Below are 12816 nucleotides of genomic sequence, written 5' to 3' on the forward strand. Positions count from 1 at the left end.
TAATCTTGATTGTAGTAGAGGTTTCCTTGATCACATGTGTATATGCATTTATTATGCATCAAAAGATCAATTTTACTACAAGTTAGTTTTTAGAAATAAAAGTGACATTATTCCATTAAAAATGGCTCCTAGTCAGCTGTCAGCATCAATTAGTCCAAATTGATTTGATTTCCCCTCCAGTTCCTATTAAGAAAGGAAGCTGCCCTCAGCTATTACTAAACTTTGCTGGGCACATGAGGGAAGGAAAATACATTGATCTTACTGCTGCTTCTGATAACAGTGCGGGGCCTCACCAAGAACTATGAGAAAGACCAGTTTCATACAACAATTATCATTTCCAATATGCTAAGGCCTTTCTCAGTTATCTTTACACAAAGCCCATGAATCAAAGCCATGGTATATGATCATTTCTATTCATGTAGAAAGAGATTTTAACAAATTTCAGTTACTTTCTTGAGAAAAGGCCTCGAAAAAACTTAGTCTTACTTTTGCTGTGATCAAATACCATGATAGAAGTGAAATTATTCCATTATATAAGGCAACTTAGAGAAAGAATGGTTTATTTGGAGCTTATGTATGATTCAAAGGGATAATAGTTCATCACCATCATGGCAGGGAGCAAGGCGGCAGGCAGGCAGGGGGGCAGGCAGGCAGGGGGGCAGGCAGGCAGGGGGGCAGGCCGGTTCGTGGAGATGGAGCAGCAGTTGAGAGCTCACATCTCTGTCCACAAACAGGGAGCAGAGAGCACACTGGAAATGGCACGAGTCTTCTGAATCTTCAAAGCCTACCCTGAGCGATGCACTTGCCGCAGCAAGGCCACACTTCCTAACCTTTCCCAAACGATTTCATCAACAGGATCCTACATGCAGAAAAGATTTCTCATGCCCGTGCACACACACCAAAACTAAGAAATTCAGCAAAGCTGCCAGATGCAACATACACACAAAAAAACAGCTATATTTTTTAAACTTTGGCAATAACAATTCCAAAAAGGAATTTACAAAAATTTCAACCCACAGTATCACAAATAGGAGGCAAAAACAAGGAAATAACAATTTTACACTGGAAACTATAAAACACTGGAAAAAGACAGCAACAAGTTTATTGAGTAAAAGGCTTAATGTTGGGGGCTGGAGAGATGGAGTTAAGAGCCTTCTTCCAGAAGTCCTGAGTTCAGATGCAACCACATGGTGGTTCACAATCATCTATAATGAGATCTGATGCCCTCTTCTGGTGTGTCTGAAGACAGCTACAGTGTACTAATAAATTTTTTTCTTAAAAAGGTTTAATGCGGGGCTGGGGATTTAGCTCAGTGGTAGAGCGCTTACCTAGGAAGCGCAAGGCCCTGGGTTCGGTCCCCAGCTCCGAAAAAAAGAACCAAAAAAAAAAAAAAAAGGTTTAATGCTTATTAAAAGATTATTCAAGGTGATCTGCTGATCCTATCAGCACCATAGTGGCATTTTGTACAGAAATAGGAAAATCTAGCCTAAATTTACATAGAATCTCAAAGAGCCTTAAATAGCCAATATAATCTGGAAATAGAAGAGGAAGGAGGAGGAGGAGAAGGAGGAGGAGGAGGAGGAGAAGGAGAAGGAGAAGGAGAAGGAGAAGGAGAAGGAGGAGGAGGAGAAGAAGAAGAAGCCGCCACACAAAAGAGGTCTCACATTCTGATTTCAGATAACCAAAAAGAAAAACGAAAAAGAATTCACCACCATGGTAATTCCTACAGACACAGATCATCAATTCAATCGTTGAATATATAACCTCTCACATATATGATTGGAAGACTTGCAACCAAAGCTAAAACTGTTTTGTAAAGGGAAAGAGTCTTTTAACAAAGGGTGTTGGGGAAACTATGTATCTGCATTAAAAAAACAAAACAACAAAACAAAAACAGAAACCTCTCCCTGACATTCTCGAGTGATGTGCCTCCTTACTAAATCGCTTTCAAGAGAAGCCGAGTGCTGTGTAGTGGTTAACACGACCAACTTGACACACCTAGGAGACAAGCCTCCACTCATACCTAGGTGGGACGGAAGTGTAGGCTAGCCTCTAGAAAAGCCGGTGAAGGCTTTCTTAGGTTAATTGAGGTAGAAAGGCTTGGCCACGGCTCCTGGCAGTGTTCCCCAAACTGTATAAAATGCAGGAAGTGAGCTGAGGACTCCATTCTCTGTCTCCTGACTATGGGTGCAATGTGACCAGTTCCTGCGGTTGACTTTCCCATCATGGTGCACTGTATACATGAACTGTAAGGCAAAATAAAGTTTTTATACCTTAAGTAGCTTTGGTCAGAGTATTTTATCGCAGCAACAGGAAAAGGAACCAAGACAACTTGTCTCACAAGACTGGTGAAAAAGCAAGAATTTCATGTCAGAATAAATGACATCTAAGATGAGGCCAACAGGTACAGTTATCACCTGCGTGATTTTCTATGGCCTTTTGAAGACAATTTTATCTATAAATTGCAAACCACCTATACACATAAGTTAAAAAAAACTATTAGAAAGCAAGATCTGAAAACACATTTTCGTGTACATGCTCATAGCAGTGGCCAAAAAGTTAGCCAGGTGTCTGTGCAAAGAAGTGGGAGTGAGTTCTTAAAGAAGGGATGGAAACTGGAAAAGAGGGTTGAGCAATGAGGACACTGTCACATCTGACACAAGCCAGTTACAGAAACAAGACACGCACTGGAAGATTTCCCTAATGAGATAGCTAAAATAGTCAGATTTACCGAGACAGGACTGTGGCTATCACACAGGCACACCATACTTTCCACTATCAACACCCGCCCCCACTCACACACACAACAGAGGCAGGGGAGGATGACGATGAATATATCTTCCAGCTGTATATCCTAACAAGTTTGGGCAGCATACATTTTTTTAAGACTTCTGTCTTGCTAGTTTCATCAGAACTAGGCAGTCTTCGTGTCAATGGTAAGTCTCATTAATTAGGGTTTATTGGGTTCACTGAAACAGTCCTGGTCTTTAAGTGCTTAGAGCATCTTTTGGCCACAGACAAGACTCTATATCACTAGATAGAGCTCTGTGAAGGATTCTCTGTAGATAAGTTCTCAGCACAAGGATTGCATTCTCCTGAGAACATGCTCAAGTGTCTACATGGCTCTGAAGAAGACACTGACCTCTTTGAAACCAGAACTGAAAGGCCCAGTGAACTGGGGGGGGGGGGGGGGTGACTCGTGGTTGCACAAATTCTTTTCAACTCTGGGTCTCAGAAAGGCTAAGTGAAAAGAGTCGTTGGAAGATTCAAAATAGAATCTGTCACATTCCGATCCTGTGAGATAATGCATGGTCTTGCAGAGGCATTAAAAAGGAAGACAGATAATCTAGGGCTCTGTTTAATGTGATTTATTAGCTTCTAAAGATTCAAAGACTATGAAAATAATTCACATATAAGAATTTACTGATGTATGCATCTACCCTGTTGGACTCTGTTAAACTGAAAAGAACGGTTAAATCCTGGGATACGTGAGTGCCAGAGGGAGGAGGGCCTTCCTTCCAGCCGGTATGGAGCAGAGTTTGTATTTAAAGATTGCTGCCTTTCCACTCCTTTTGTCTAAGAGGTAAAGTAACATAGCATTTTCAGGAGCTTTCAGACGCCCCATGGTTTCCTACAGACTTCTTTGGTACACAGCAGTAAGAATTTCCCATAAGAATTGAGGTCTTTTCTTGACCTCTAGAATTCTCAGTGTGTTTTCTTCAAGGCAGCTGCCTTCTTCCGAGCCTCTTATAAATTAGCTGTGTATTTTCTGGGATCAACCACATCCTCAGAAAACTGACTGCAGCTCATCCAAGAAACCTGACCTCCATCCCTCCCTCTCCACAGACAGCTGTGTGGAAGTTTCAGGAGCAATAACTCACACAGAGACTCCTCTGTGGCCCCAAATTTGGACACGTTTTTATGAGGATATTCACTGGCCTCAGCAATTTGGCAAATGTAAGAACTCCTAATTCCATGGGGTCAAATATCCTCCCCAAACTAAAACTGAAAAGTTAACTGACTCAAGGAAAGGACTTTGTGATATACCAAATGTCCAGCGGCCTCTTTCATGGCCTCCTCTTCTCGTCACCCATCTCCCTTGTTTGTGACCCTTTAATAAAGTCATTTTCAAGGATCTAATAAGAACTGTGTCAGTAGCCCAAATTAAAGACTCTAGGAAAAACAGAAAACTCCTCCTCTGCCCTCCTGTGCAAGTGAAATGAAATTGCAAATAAAAGGTAAGGAACAAATTGAGGACAGCATCAAGACAATGGTACCTTTGGTGCAGAATGGAGATGTTTAAACAGACTGTAGACCAGCGGCTGGAGAGACGGAGCAGCAGTTAAGCTATTCTTTCAGAGGATCCTCATGGTAGTTCACAACTGTCTATAACTCCAGTCCTGGGATCCAATGCCCTCTTCTGGTTTCTGTGGGCACCAGGCACACACAGGATGCATAGACATATGCATGCAGACAAAATATCCATACACATAACATAAAGAACTAAAATTTCAAATAGTAAATTTTAGACCAAAGGAGATGAGAGTACTAATTCACTTCGATAACAGTACCAGCATTATGGTTATGTTTTGTTTTTTACTCAAAAGACTAGTGTATTTATAGGTGAAATCACAATGTCTAGAATTTGCTCTTAAGAAGTCTAGCATAGAGCCACTGAGATGGCTCAGTGAATCAAGACTATTGCTGCCAAGACTAGTGAGATCCCTGGGTCCCACGTGATAAGGAGAGATTGTTGTCCTCTGACCCTTATGTACGTTCTCATGCACACACACAGTAAATAAATAATATAATTTTTAAAATTATAAAAAATCATAAAATATAAATAGTGGCAAGAGTACAGATGATATACAATGGGTACAGTGTTGATACCAAAAATAGGATGATTTATTTACAGTGTTTGGATGACTTTAGACAATTAGATTTACATACATTCAATTTGTTGACTGCTAAATTTCCTGGCCTTGGTATGCAGTTAAAGTCCTCCAGGTTCTATAAATGGGAAGGAATTTGTTTGCTGTCTCTAGGTCTAAAGAATATAATTAGCTTTTCTGGGAAACATCAAGGGAAATTAGGAAACTTAAATTCAATCCACATTTACTTACTTGCAAATGTAACTTTTATTTGACAGATGTAATTGTCATCTCCAAGGCTTACTATTGAATTAACTCACCCTTTCTTGCTCTTTCTGAACACTGGCTGGCTAGTTCAACTCAGATGTTGTTGCTAAAACTCCTCTCCAAGCTGACTGATTCAAGCTGGCTTCTCTTGGCTTCTCACTGAATTGCTCTGTTTGGCCTCAACTAAGTTTGGCAATAAGTTCTAATCTGCCGGCTCCTTCTCATTCTCTGGCTTAGTTTGTCTTCACTTTTGTTTATCTTGTTCTCTCTGTTAGCATCAGGTGTATCCGTGTACAGCCAGAAACTCTCTAGAGCCAGCTCCCATTGCCATGGCTATGAGACCTGTCTAGGTGACAGTGCTGCCCCTCTTGTGCATGCACCACATGAATCACTACCCAGATAAAAGACATGTCCCCTGACCCATAGTCCCTCTTTCCTCCTCGTCTCTCTCACCCCACTCAGAGGCTGCCTCTACCAGTAAAATCTCACACGTGAGACTTGTTGCCACCATGATCTGTCCAGGACTGCTTTGCATATTCCATTTTATCATTCTTTGTAAAATTGTCCCAGCAAAACTGCCTTCCTCACCCCACCTCCGGCACTGCTTTCTTAAGTCACCTCTCTTTCCTGTGCTGTTCTCATGAGATATCCTATCTCTGACTCATTCAGTCAGATCTTTCTCTGATTCGTCACTTTGCCTTCAGTTAGACGTCACCTTCAAATACGAACTCATTTCCTTCTACGAACTCATTTTTCTTTCATTGTTTGAGATTAAAGGCATGGATGAAGGGTACCTCTGTATTCCAGCCAGAGGTATTAAAGGTATGCCATTCTAGCCAGATCATACAGACCTAGGTCTTTGGATGTCATCGTTGCCAGAGCAGCCGTGTTGCTGGATTAAAATTCCTCTACACTTACTCTTACACAGGCAATGCCTAATAACGACGAGAGTGGTGGCTGTCTGAAGACAAGCTGCTAGTAGGGAAGCTGCATGGACAGTTCTTCCAGAGAACCCAAAATTCCTCTGCAAGACAGAGAACGAAACTGAAAACCCCCTCGAATTTTATATATATATATATATATATATATATATATATATATATAGTTGATACGCATACTGTTGCATGTGTGTGGAGGCCAGAGGACAATTCCGTGGGAGTGGGGTTTTTTTCTCTACAATGTGGGGCCCTAGGATTGAACTCGGTAATAACACTTGCTTGGAGGAGGCTCAAAGGTCTTTGTGCTCACAGACATGCACTTGGGTAGCCTGGTTGGTTGAACATACATGGTTCTCTCTTCAAAGGAAGAAATGGGTAAACTGTTATACAAAGCCCAGAAGGCTGGGAACAGATGTGTTTAATAGGCTGATGACTTGCTCTATCTGTGTAGCTAGAGACTTTCCTAAGACCAGGCCCTTGCCATAAGCTTGTTTTTCTCAGTCAGTCTATAGAACCTATCTTTATGGACTTTACAAGGCGTTTTGATGTAGCCACCTCCAATCAGTATTTAGTTTATGTTCCTCAAGAGGACTTGTGTATGCTTTGCTGTGTGTGTAGGATTGAGTTCATTGTCACCAGTATAAGTTTTCACCAAATACGTTGTGCTTTAAAACTAAAATAAACCACTCAGAATCAGACTCCTGAAGGTTGAGCTGACACCTGCTACTTGGTCATGTTGTACTGAACTATATACCATCTTGTCTTCCTCAGATTGTTCCTCTGCAAGCTATGGATGACTGCATACACTGTGCAGACAAGTGTTTTTACTCGGTGACCTGAAATTATTTAATGTACTAAATAGCAACAGAGAAAGCATGATGTATTGTTAAGAACATGACACAAGCAGATGTCTGAAACTTTAGTCTTGGAAGGTTAATTGGATCAACTATTTTGAACATTTGTTTGATAATATCAAATCAAAGCCAAACATACATTAAAAGCTACAACTGAGCAATCCCACTCATTTGTGTGTACTGACATGTATTTGTTCTCTAGTTCAAAACAATAAGGGGGGAAAAACTATCCACATGTATGCTAACAGAGAAAATTGATAAGCCAATTAAGATAAATTTCCTAACATTGATTACTATACAATAAGGAAAATAAATAATCCACAATATTGCCCACAATAGTATGAGTGTATCACACAAACAATGCTTGGTGAGAGAACTATGACCCAAGCAAAGTACAGTGTATGTGCTACCGGTCATTCCTCTCTCAGGATGTAGAAATCAGGACTCTCAGTTGTCACAGAACAACATACCTTGTAAAAAATCAAGAGATATAGCCAGTCATGGTGACACATGCCTGTAATCCCACCACTTGGGAGAGACAGAGGGATCAGAAATCCAAGGCGTATGTGCAAACAAACACATCCAAAGCAAGGGGTTTGAAAGATGGCTCCGCAGGTAACGTGCTTGACACACCAGCATGAGAACTGGCATATTGATCCCTAGCACCCATGCAAAATGCCAGGTGGCTATGGTGACCTGTCCATCATCCCAGAACAGAAGGCAGGGACAGGAAACCCTCAGAACAAGCTGGGGAGACACACTAGCTCAGAGTGCTCTGGGTTCAGGAAGGGACACCTGCCCAACATTTAGAAAACAATCGAGGAAGACACTTAACATCAATCTTGGGCCTGAACACATATGCACATGAATACATGCATGTGCAGGTGTACCTCCAATATGCAAATACACACACATTCAAAAATAAAACCAAACCACACAGTGACTTGTGTAACCAGGGTAGGTAGGTACAGTGGAAGAGGTAAGAGGTGTGACTGGATCTAGAGTTCAGAGGATATTTCTTCTCTAGACAGTCCTTCCTTGATCTTACTGCAGCCAGCCTTTCTTCATGTGGCTACCAAGGACACCGTGATGATTTTGTAGTTCTAACCTTACAAGCAAGGGGTTTCCCCACAAAAATTCTAAAGCAATATTCCAGTAAGGACATATATTGCTCCTCTCTACACCAGCTACTGTGGACTATAGTGGTGAACAAACTAACTGGTCACATTGAGACAGGTATCTACCATGATATAGATTTTTAAATCATTACATTTTATTTACCTTGGGCATGGAAATATGCACACATGTATGAGTGTGCATGTATGTACTAGTGTGTATATGGTATGTGTGTGTGTGTGTGTGTGTGTGTGTGTGTGTGTGTGTATACACGCACATGCACACCTACATACGGAGGTCTGAGAACTAGCAGAAGGAGTCAGTTCTCATTCCAACACTGGGTCCTAGGTCTTCAGGTTTCTGCTTGGCCACAAGTGCTTTAACCCATGAATCCATCTCTGCTGACTACCATCCATATTAAGTGATGGGACCTCAGCTGGTGTGTTTGGGGACCTGAGGATGAGGTACTTCAAAAGTGGTATGAAGTCTCAAAGTGCTAATATGTAAATGTAGTAACTACAAAAAAAATGAAAATAAATGTTAAGCCACAAAGCGAAGCATGGCATGTTTTTTAAATAACACCCAACAGCTCCTTTTATCTTTACATTACTGAACTTATTTATTTTTTGAGCTAAGTTTACTGTGTTGTCCAGACAGTTCTCAAAATCTCAGGGTCAACAATTCTCCCACCTCAGGCTTCTGAGTTCTGGGGACTACAGATGTGTGTAGCTACATCCTCTGAGATGTTAGTGTAACTGGGCAAGGTCCTGTAAGAGACGATTGGGTGGGTCATACAAATATGATAGAAATTATAACCATCGGACATGAAGCTGAGACTTAATTTTTTTATACTGGGGCTAGAGAGATGGCTCAATGGATAAGAACACTGACTGCTCTTCCAGAGGTCTTGAGTTCAAATCCCAGCAACCACATGGTGGCTCACAACTATCTGTAATGAGATCTGATGCCCTCTTCTAGTGTGTCTGAAGATAGCTACAGTATATGTATATAAAATAAATAAATAAAATCTTTAAAACAATTTTATACCACGTTTACAAAATATGTAAGGAGAAAATTTATTTCTAAAATGCTTCACCCAAACTAGAAGTTCTTATTGAATATGCAAATTCTATTCTTAAATATGCAAATGGATAAGGAGTTGAAAACCGTGAATGAAGTCACACAGAACTGCACACATCCATTCTCACATAAGCTATTCCCTTTGGTAAGAGTATGTATCATATAGCACATGGATGGATAGCAGGTCATATGGATTAGGGTTGGACACTAGCTTTATAACATTGTCAAGTTACAGCCAGGCCTGAGCAACTCTCAGTTTAGTCCTCCTACATCTGATAGGCTTGTATCAGTTCCACTGCCTCAGAAGAAACTTTCAGTGTGCATTTCCATCTTTAAAAAAAACAAGCATTTGCCTTGGCAGCATCTGACTATATCTGAAGGGTGCATGAATAGGGAACCATAGGAAGTCTCCTCCAACTTTTTAGGAATATATTTTTATCATGGAGTCACAATTTTAAAGGCAATTTGGATTTACCTTCAAAGGTTCATGAAAATGCTTTATGAATGAGCTCACTGTTAGTCTTTAAGTGCATTCATGTTTACTTCATTCCATTATAGGTAATAGTGGGGATGGAAAGTCTGGAGTATCAATCACGTTATCTAAGTCTCAGCATCTGCTTCAAATGTTCTCACATTTTTTGGGATCTGTGGGGTGTCTTAGAAGCTTCTTTCTGGTGCTAACCACAATGTTAACAGCATCAATCAGTGATTTCAGTTGACTAAAAGTCAAATCATAGAAGAAAGGAAGATTAAGGATTTAATCGTTCATAGAATGAACTAAGCAGGGCTCTTAGGGGCTCACAGAGACCCAAGAGGCAGTCACCGAGTCTGTATGGGTCTATGCTAGGACCTCTGCATATATGTTAGGGTTGCTAACTTGGTGTTTTTGTGGGACTCCTAACGATGTAAGAAGGGGTATTTCTGAATCTTTTGTCTGCTCTTGGGACCCTTTTCCTCATCTAGCCTTGATAGGAGGGTTTGTACCTAGTCTTTTCTTTTTGAGAGGCTTTCTCTGTGTACCTGCCCTGGCTGTCCTACAACTCAGGATTATTGTAACGAGCTATGTCATGATCAGTGATATCCCTGAAAGGCCTGCTCCTGTCTGAAGGAAAACAGAGTGGGAGTGAACCTGGGGAAAAGGGAGTTGGGGGGAGGAGTGGAGGGAAGGGAAACTGTGGTATTGTGGAAACTGTGGAAACTGAAGGAATATATTGTATGAAAGAAGAATTTTAAACTAGCAAACAATCACAGACACACACACACACACACACACACACAGAGTTTAATTGTCTTGATAATCCCAGCAATCCTGCAGAGGCTCATGGACCATTTATTACAAGTGTGAGGCCAACCTGGTCTACACACTGAGTTCATTACACTGAGATCCTGTCTCCAGAAATGTAACAAAATGGTCATCATTTGTATCTGTTAAAAGGTGGTGTGTGTGTGTGTGTGTGTGTGTGTGTGTGTGTGTCTATGCTGCAGCATGCATGTAGAAGACAGAATACAGCTGTCTTACAGAATACAGGGAGGGAGGGAAAGAAGACAGGAAGGAAAGAAGAAAGGAAGGAAAGAAAGGAAGGAAGGAAGGAAGAGAATAATGAAGAAACAATTATGATCATGTTTCATGTTTGAAGAGAAACAGAAAGTCTGAGAACTGACTCGAATGGTAGTAAGTACATTCTTTACAAGTAAGTGCCACTGCTTCTGTCACAATTGTGAGTGAAATGTGGCACTGGAGATCATGTCCTTCTCTGTCAGATTTGGTCCTTCAGTTGTCGCCTTCATGGTTGACAATACCCCATTTAGACAGAGCTAAGGGTGTGGCCTTCTTGCTGAGTTAGCGAGGGTAGAGGCTTGACGTTCCGTCGTTATTGTTGGCCCTGTTGTCTCTGTGTTCCCTTATCTATATTTTGTACTACTATGTATGTCAGATACACTGCCCAGGTAGCAGAGACAGGAAGCTCAGTATGGTGAGCAATACGTAAGAGACAAATGTGTTTCCGATGGGGCTATTAAAACTTACAAACGAGAGTGTCGGCAAGGATTAAGTGAGAGGAGATACACAAAACCTTGACACCGTCCTGAGCATAGGCATGCACGAGTTTTATTTTTTTTCTTCATTCAATTATTTATTCACTCAGGTTTCTGTGTGGTCAGCATTAAATATTGTGTTGTCAGCATTAAATAACTATTCTGGCATTGAACAAGAAGAGTTAGGCTTGTTCGAATAATAGCCCACCCAGCTCTTGAGAGTTACTACATAACAGTGAGAGGGAGAATGGGAGTGACTGTTTTTGAAGTACACAGATACCCACAGCACACACGGCAGTACGTGGGAGAACGGTGGGATGCGTGTCAACAATCTCTTAAAGACCCACGAAATGTAAAGTTAAGAACTGGATGCGTGCTTTCCGAGCTACTCAGGCACGGGTCCATGCAGCTTTGTTCTTGGCTCCCATCGTCACTTAAAAGGGAAATTTACACAGTGTCTGGAGCCCTTGATGTCCTGCAAGTGGAGGAGGAGGATGTCCTCAGATTCCTTGCTGCAGGAACCCACTTAGGTGGCACCAGCCTTGACTTTCAGATGGAGCGGTACATCTACAAAAGGAAAAGTGACGTTATCTCCATTATAAATCTGAGGAGGACCTGGGAGAAGCCTTTGCAGCTCCTATTGTTGCTACTGAGAACCCTGCTGACATCAGCGTCATCTCCTCCGGGAACACAGGCCAGAGAGCTGTGCTGAAGTTTGCTGCTGCCACAGGAGCCGCTTTACACCTGGCACCTCCACTAACCAGATGCAAGCAGGCCTCAGGGAGTCACGGCTTCTAGTGGTGACTGATCCCAGGGCTGACCACAGAGGCCTCTTATGTCACCCTGCCCACCATTGCTCTGTGTAACACAGGTTCTCCCCTGCACTACGTGGATATTACCATCCCATGCAACAAGGGCGCTCACTCAGTGGGTCTGATGTGGTAGATGCTGGCCTGGGAAGTACTCTGCCTGCGAGGTACTGTCTCTCGTGAACATCCATGCGAGGTTGTGTCTGATCTTTACGGAGACCCAGGAGATTGAGGAGATTGAGGAGCAGGCTGTGGCTGAGAAGGCTGTGACCAAGGAGGAATTCCGGGGTGAATGGACCTCGCCAGTACCTGAGTTCATTGCTGCTCAGCCTGAGGTGGCTGGTGGGTCGGAGGATGTGCAGGGGCCCTCTGTGCCCATCCAGCAGTTCCCCACAGAAGACTGGAGTGCGCAGCCAGCCACTGAGGACTAGTCAGCAGCTCCCACAGTGCAGGCCATGGAGTGGGTTGGAGCCACCACTGAGTGGTCCTGAGTTGCTCTGCAGACACCTGAGAGAAGGGGGAAAAGGTGGAAGGAAAATAAAGTTCCTAAAAACTAAAACAAACAAACAAACAAACTGGATACAGGAAGTGTAAGTAAAAGCTCTAATGGAACAGCCTATCAGGTGGAGTTTACTATGCAGAAGATTAACATGAACTTCTCCTTAGGGCACTCTCCAGTTTCAGAAAGGGGAATGTGGGAATGACGTCACAGGTGAGGCAGGTACGAGATAGAATGAGGCCGGTCATTGGACAAGAAGGATGGGCGGGAGAAAAGTTTGAGGGAAGGGAGGAGACTGGAATGGAAGGGAGGAAGAGAGAGGAGGGATGGGAGAAGCCGCCAGGAGAC

General features: G+C 42.3%; 1 pseudogene; it reads left to right on the forward strand.

The window, feature by feature from the left end:
- The first annotated feature begins 11500 nt into the window (after positions 1–11500).
- Rpsa-ps2 (ribosomal protein SA, pseudogene 2) lies at positions 11501–12460 on the forward strand (annotated as a pseudogene).
- The last annotated feature ends 356 nt before the right edge of the window (positions 12461–12816 follow it).

This window comes from Rattus norvegicus, chromosome 11 (genome assembly GCF_036323735.1).
Source record: "Rattus norvegicus strain BN/NHsdMcwi chromosome 11, GRCr8, whole genome shotgun sequence".
Classification (NCBI taxonomy): Eukaryota; Metazoa; Chordata; class Mammalia; order Rodentia; family Muridae; genus Rattus; species Rattus norvegicus.